Here is an 8222-nt window from a genome sequence, read left to right as displayed (position 1 = left end):
GTAAGGAAGGGGTATACTTTTATTTCTTCCATATGGATAGGTCAACTGAATTAACTAAAACATCCATTATTTCCCAATTCATTGGAATGGTGGCTTTATCATATATAAAATTCCCAGGTGATAGATAGATAGATAGATAAATATATAGATATATAGATAGATAGATAGATATATTACAGGATCTATTTTTGAACTCTTCACATTCTACTCATCAATTTATTAGTTCATTTGGTAGCTGCATCCCCTTAAAATTGTCCAGAGCAGAAGCTTCTACTAACTCCCAACTCTTATTTCATGGATAATCTCTTTAGGTAACACATTTTCTCATTTCTCTTTGGAACCTGTATGACTCAATGCATTTTTTGAGAACATAAGGGGGAGGTAGTTCTGATGTTTTAATGAAGTCTTCAAGTCTTCTACTTCCTGTGACATGCAATAAACACTGACTAACATTCCATCTCAATGTTCTGAAAAGAGGAGAGGGAGAGATTGTCTCAGGAAAATGAGCAGCAGGGTATCTCCATATGTGCTCTCAACACTAGCTCCATCAGCCTGTATCCCTTACTGTATCCAGCCATTCATTAATCTCCATCCCAGTGCTGTAGCCTGCATCTGAAGCCTTGTCCATCCCATAAGTACCCTCAACCATCCATTTAAGCTTACCTTGACCCAACCACTATAAATCAGATACTACAGAGTGTCAGACACTAACAAAACTCAAAGCTTTTTCATTAAGTGCTTTAAAAGTTAAAGTAGAAAATAAAGCAATATTTGTCCCATGTAGCTCAAGCTCTATTATGAAAACATTTTTAAGACTTCGATTGATGGATAACCTCTGAGCTGCAACTTCTAAGGTAAAAAAGTAATGGAGTAATAATATACCAAGTGGAGAAACTGCTTTAAGTTGTTCAAAGTAAAAAAAAAAAAAAAAAAAAGAAAATCCCAGCAAATAATTTCTCCTCCCTTCCTTCTGCCTCTGACCTCCCCCTTGCTCCCACCAGGTAGCTTTGATTCCTATGTAAAAATGGATCATGTGGAGATGGTGTCCTCTGAAGCCAAAAATCCCAGTGTAGAAAGCAAATGTCTCAAATTACAAACTGGGATAGAAAAAAAAAGGAGTTTGTCTTTTACACTCTTAAATCCCTCTCCAACAAGGCAGAAATTCTTACAAGATAGCTTCAAAACACAGCAGCTTGTGAGGGAGCGGTGTGGCTGCTAGCCATGAAGTTGGCATCTAATCCAGCCTGAGACCATTCTCTACCAGCACTCACCTCGAGCCTCCAGGATTTCAGAACCTCCTCAAGGTGGATTCTCACCACTGCAAGGCTCTTATTCTTATATGCTGATTACTTCCTTCCAAAGGGTTCAACTGAACAATGCTGGTTACTCAACCCCTTCTGGGTAATACGGAAAAGTATATAAAGTATGCGTACAGACTCAGAAAAAGACCCCACCTCTGTCTCCTCTGAATCATGGGGACTCTGGAAAATTTATTGCCCACAAGGGACAAAAGAGCAAAACAGATGGTGAAATTTCATGCTTTTTCTGGATAGTTAAAAATATCATCAATCATGTACTTAGAAATTGGCAGTAACTGAATTTTTGTTATTCCATAAGTTATACCAGACAGAAAGTTTTTTAAGCAAAAGAGCATGGATGTCTACCATCAAGTAGACATCGTTCATGATTTCTGGCTGCCCCGTACATTGGTAGAATCTAGAAAATTCCTTCTCAGCTCCTCTTGTACCTAGAACTAGTGACCTAAATTCTATTGGTCAGACACAGTGAATAGGAAACCTCAATTTGGGATTGAGCAACCTGAGAAGGAAGTGCCATATGGACCCCACTATGTTAAGAGCAGAGGCCTCCAGCTTTTGGAGCGGCCACAATTGCAAGCCTGAAATTCTGTCCTGCAAGTGGCATTGACAGGATGCAACAGCAGTGGCCCTCAATTCCTCATCAGACCAGCTGTGCTGCAGGGTTTGGGACATTGATCCTGGAAACTTAGCTTTGATATGGTCTCCATTTCTCTCATATGGTCTCATATGGTCTCAATCTCAAGGATTCTGGGAGATGCTCAGTACTTTTTCATAAACTCCTTTTATAAACCAGAGGCAGTTTCTGTTGCTTGCGATTAAGAAATCTCAAGTAAGATAACATATCTTTTATTCATGTATATCGAAAGTGAAAAATATTTGGGATTATTCTATCTGGTTGAAGCCATGAATAAATTTACCTGACAGAAGATGTTTAAGATGTGAAATTTGCCTCTAAAGGAAGCAGATTTTTGAACTCTCAGAGATCTTCTTTGGGTCCCTGAGGGCACCCCCAGAAGCTATACAATGGAGTGACTGATTTACCTGAATCTAGAGCCCTCACAACCGTTACACTGAGAGGGAGTAATCCTACTTACAGTATCTTGTGTGCCCCAAATCTGGGGAATTTATGGGCTGAGGAGATCATTTCTTTGGGGGGGGGGTTGAGCCCCCTTCCCACTGACTTTCTTTGAATCATACATGCACTACCCAAGGAATTTTGCATTAATTATTTTTGGTATTGTTCCTTCTTTTATATAAGATTGAAAAGTCTGACTCCATGTGTGAAGAAGAAGGTGGATGGAACAGATGCCTCACATCTGATGAGCTGCTTGGGGAAGACTGTGGTGGGTTGGATACTTTCATTTTCTCAGTAAAAACTGTGAAATCTAACACATGTACAGGAAAGCATATAAAATATATATGACCTTTAAAGAATAATAATGAATACACATATTGCCATCGCTAAAAGTGAGAATATTACCAATAATCTACCAGCTCTGAGACTGTCCTTGAGTGCATTTCCCTTTCTGCCCTAAGAATAACCATTATGCTACCTTTTGTGATATTTGTTCTTTTGCTTTTCTTTGTTATCACCTATATATATATTCCTAAAAATACTATTAAGTTTTTCATGTTTTAAAACTTTATCTCAATTTGCCATATGTATTCCTTTCTCTTTTCTTTTGTAAAACATTATGGTAGTGGAATGTGTTCATATTATTGCACATGGTTGTAGTTCATTCATTTTCATTGCTGGGGAATATTCTATTGTGTGAATATACTACTATTTACTTATCTATTCTAGATAAGTGAACATATGGATAGTTTCCAGTATTTGGCTATTGCAAATAATGCTGCCATGGATATTTTGAGTGCATCTCCTGATTTAGACATGCAAGCGTCTTTGTACATACATGCCTATGCTGGATTGCAGGGTTATGGGATGTGGATATTTTTACTTTTCTGAGTAATGCTAAACTCTTTTCTCAAATGGTTGTATCAATGTTCAGCGTTACTGACTACACATTGAGAGAGAGAGAGTTCCTACCTTTTTATACTTACTGGTGTTCATCATCTAGTGGCTTTATAATGATACCTCAGAGTGGTTTTAAGTTGCATTTCCAAAGAACAGTAGTGAAGTATAGTATATATTTTTGTTTATTGAGTTATTGGTCACTGACTGGTTATTGGTAATTTGAAGTTTATGTACTGTTAATTACCTTTTCAACTCCTTAACTCTTTCTCCATGGGGGAAGTTACTGGCTAGGTCTGGGTTGCCCAGAAGCAGAGCTTGCTGCGAATGAATGTATGCTAGAGATTTGTCATGGAAAGCACTCAGAGAAAAGGAGACGGAAGCCTGGGGGTGGGGAGAGCACATCTCACACATGTGAGAATATTTTGCCCACCATCACTTCCCTATTCTACTTAAATAATAAATATATTATATAATCATGGTGACTTTTAAATAACTGCTTATAATATTTAAATAGAAGCATTGTTTAAGAAAACTCAATACTGTGAAGATAGCAATTTCCCATTAAATTTATCAAAATATGAACTTTTAAGAGAAATCAGTGGAAGGTCTTTGGTTTGTTTGGCTTTGCTTTTGGTTTTCAGGAAAGATACTTGGAGAAAATGAAATATATGAAGTAATGAAAGAGAAGAGTAATGAAGAAAGACTTGCCTATCATATGACATGCTAGCTGGAACAGTATTTAGACACATCAAGTGGTAGAGAAAGGGTCATTTAGAATAAATGAGGAAAATCAAAGTGTTCCAAAAACTATACAGAGACAAATGGCAGTCATAAAAAACAAGGAATGAAAAACACCCCCAACAAAACAGGCAAGACAAACCAAAGACAAACAAAACCAAAAGGTTAAAGCTATACCTAAACTCTATATCACACCCCACTCCCAAAAATTTACAGGTGAAATTGGTAGAGTAGGAACACTCTAATTATTATACAAAGTCTAGAAACTATAAAATATTGGTAGATAATGAAAAAACATACCATAAAATAAAATTTAAAAATAATTTCTATAAAATATTTGCAGTATCTATTTCTAGATAAGGCAAAGTCTTATAAATTAAAAATTAAATACCAACTTGGAAAAAAAATGTAAAACTTCACAAAAAATACAAATGGTCATGAACATTGAAACTATGCACATCCATCCACACTAGCAATCAAATAATTTTTTTCACCTAATAGATTTGTGAAGATTTAAACAGTGGATGAAACTCAAGAGTAGGGGAGGCCATGGGGAAGGAAGAACTTTTACACAAGTTAGATGGGTCTGTATATTGTTAAACTGTCAATATATTCTTATAATTACACTGTACATTATATAACTATGCTGTGTATTGTCACAACTATAATTAAAAATGGGCAAAACATTTGAATCAGTAATTCCACTTTAGAAACTTATCACAGAAAAGTAATCAGACATTACATAAAGGTATGATGACAGAGATGCTTGTCAAAATGTCACTTATAACAGTGAAAAGACTGAAGTCTAGTATCTTTACTAATAAGGGACTTATTATATTTTAATCCAAATGTATAATGGAATTCTACTTTGCCATTAACATTGATGAGGAATATCATGCAATAACAACAAACTAATGGCCTCTCAGAAATAAGAGGACTCAAATGAAAAAACAATTTTGCATTTAATAAAAAGAGTTAAATCGATACACTTCTATCAGCTAAAGAAATAATGACAAGTAAACTTGTTAATTCTTTGCAAAGTTTGGGTCCCAGGGTATAGTGTGAAGAGAGAAAGAAAGTGTTCGGAAGAAAACCACCTGAAATTCAGGGTTATCACTGAGAAATGACAGCCCAGGGAAGGAATTCTAGGACCTCAGCCCTTCTTGGCACACCTACAAGAAAGTGGGTCTTCACACATCCTTGGAGCTCAATGGAAATCGATGGGACGAATGAGTTGTACAGAAACAAAGACTGGGTGAAATCCTGAGTGGAATCAAAATGGGAAACAATAGAAGGGTTTCTAGTGTCAGCAATGTTTGTCAATGTGAGCATCAAAGTTCGAGAACATCTCAGAAGCTGCAGACCTGTTGGTCCTTCCAGAAATTCACATGCTTCTCACTGTAAATAAACCTGTGCTATAGAGATTTTGGAGGCTTTGCCACCCCCACCCTACAGCATCCCTGCAAAGTTTGCTCTTTGATTGGAAGAAAGGATACTTGGCAGTGTTTTCAAGATGGGTTGGAATTATAAGGATCCTGTTTGCCACTGTAACTGAAATATTCCTAAAATATTAGACCCTCAGAGAGAGGAGACCAAGGAGAATAGGGCAGGATTTTTAAACCTCAGCATTATGTTCACTTCGTGTGAGTGATTCTTTTCATGTTATGGAGGCAGGATTACCCTGTGCATTGCAGGATGTTGAGCAGCATCCTTGGCCTCTATCCTTGCCCCCATTTGTGACATCAAAAAAAAAAAATCTGAAATATTGCCAAATGTCTTCTGAGCAAAATTTCCTCTGGTTGAAAACTATTGGCATCAAAATGGAATAATATTTTATAAAGTGAGATGGTATCTTTAAGTGGGAAAAGCAGATTACAAAGCAGAATATGCTATAATCCTATTTTTACTTGAGAAAGCATATCAGGCATACAGGTATGCATTAAGTGATTATGAGTGCTATTTTATTCTATATGTGTTTTGGTATGTTCAAATTTTTTGACAACAGACATGCAATTGTTACATTGAAAGATAAACATAGATATTTAAAATCTTAATATATGCATAGAAAAAATCTTGAAAGGATACACAGCAAAATGGTAAGGATAGTTACTTCTTGGTTTTAAGATTTTTCTTTTTTCCCCTGTTTTTGTCTGCACTTTCTAAATTTCTTAGAGTGAACACATACTAATTTTGTAATCAGAAACAAAGTAAACAGAAATTATTTCAAACACAAATCCCAGATTTTAACTAACCACTAGATGCCTACAGATAATTAGGCCCATTAAAATGTATGCTTCTAAATTTAGTTGTTCAATCCATCTTAACTCTTAGACATGGTTTAATGACTTTTCCTAGTTGAAAACAGTAAGTTTCACAAATTTTCTCCACTCACCTCATCATACCTCCATTCCAACTGAAGATTCCCTTCTTATTTTAATGTGGAAATGGATACAATCTAGTGTTGACATCCTCAATAGTTCTCCCCTCCAAATTTTTCTGCATTTTAACATTCTTCTGTCTTAGCCTCTGTGTTCTGTAAAGAAAGCTCTTAAGTATTTTTTCTGAAATCCCCAAATAAAGTTTTCCTCTTTTGCTTTTCCTACCAAAATTAAGAATCCATGAAGGAAATAAGAACTTTCTCCAGTCAAGACTATGGTTCATAACTAAGATTTGGGATCTTGAATTGCCCAGGAGGGTTTTCTTTACAAGGCATGCTTGTCTCTTGTCTCATGTTAAACAGAGAAACTGAGGATAGGAAATGAGCATGTGAAGCTTGACAGACCATCTCCACCTTATCCCAGGTCAAGTAACAGAGCCTCCCTAACCCCCTGTAATTCCTGCAGAGCTGCTCTCCCCAGTCCTACACCTCTGTCACCACGTCGTTGACCATGTGACCCCAGCTAGGCACTTACATATCCTCTGCCTGGAATGTGAATCATGAGTGGAGACACACAGGACAGAAGGTAATCAGGAATAGATTATATGGTGCCAGAGATCGCCAAAGTTGCCATGGTTCTTGAGGGGTCATCAGCTATACATTCCTGAGTATTTACCCATTCCCTACCCAGTCCAGTTCCCTAGAGAAACTTTTCAAGTCCTAGTTTTCCATATCTAGGTTGTGAGAAAACCTCCTGAACCTACTGTTAATCTAAGGCTTAGTTCCATTGTAGCAGAGAGTAAACCGTAGTGTGAGTAAGTGCTTAGGAAAGTCTCACGCCTACCTAGTGAAAACCCACAGATAGCTGCACCATCAAATGGATGCTTTAACCTGAAACAGAGATAGTAATTAAATTATTAAAGGCTGAAAATATGGCAGTGCTGAAAACGAGGCAGGGGCAGACCAATGAGATTTTAATTTTGTGAAATTCTCCCACATATACCACAGTCTCATTAAATTAGAGTGCAAAGTTTGACATCTCCTGGGTCAAACTATAGGCACTGCCTTGGAGAAGAATTGAAGAATGGACCAACCAATCAACTAACCAACCAAACCAAAAAAACAATGAACCAGAATGGAGTGGATGGACACCAGCAGCAGTGTTTTTCCTTTCTATCTAGAAGAGATCCTATAACAGAGTGTCGGTCTAAGTTGTCAATGTAATTTCATTGCTGTAGGAATGATTTTGAAAGGAGAGTCAATTAACTAAACTTTGGAATATCCATCAAATATTACATGTGTTTGCCTTCTAAAAGATCAGGACTTCTATATTCCTAAAAGCAATACAAAAGAATCTTAATTTCATTGCTTTGAATCATTCTAAGTTTTGATAATTTCCCAGTGTTATACAGTTGCTATTATATATACTGCCTTCAGCCCATATTTAATATCCAGGTACAAAAGCAAAGATTAATTTCACCATTTTATATATGATAGGCTGAAACACAGAGAGGTGAAATGACTTGCCAATGTCAACTAGCTAAATGACCTGAAAAATCACAAAAACTCAGATCCTCTGAACTAAATGTCATTTCTACCATGCTGGTTATCAGTTATCATGCCAAGTTTAAATCAGATGATTCATCAAATTATCATAACTGAAGCAGTACCTCACTAAAAATATTCCACATTTGGTATAGTGCTACGAGGAAATGCAGCTTGTAAAGAAATTACCCACTCTCAGGATTTCCTCCAGCTATTCACAAAGCTATATAATGATCCTATTGGTTTAAAAGGTTTAATTATGAGGGTT

The 8222-nt window shown here is 36.6% G+C and overlaps 1 long non-coding RNA gene across 1 annotated transcript; it reads right to left on the bottom strand.

Annotated features, from left to right (window-relative positions):
- Nucleotides 1-236: 236 nt before the first annotated feature.
- LOC125753461 (uncharacterized) lies at nucleotides 237-7302 on the bottom strand. Its single transcript, XR_007405367.1, has 3 exons — nucleotides 7254-7302; nucleotides 6425-6565; nucleotides 237-467 (listed from the first exon to the last, which is right to left on the bottom strand). It is a non-coding gene; the product is annotated as an uncharacterized LOC125753461 (long non-coding RNA).
- Between the last annotated feature and the right edge of the window lie 920 nt (nucleotides 7303-8222).

The sequence above is a fragment of the Canis lupus genome, chromosome 23 (assembly GCF_003254725.2).
Source record: "Canis lupus dingo isolate Sandy chromosome 23, ASM325472v2, whole genome shotgun sequence".
Classification (NCBI taxonomy): Eukaryota; Metazoa; Chordata; class Mammalia; order Carnivora; family Canidae; genus Canis; species Canis lupus.
This window is presented reverse-complemented; position numbering and strand designations above follow the sequence as displayed.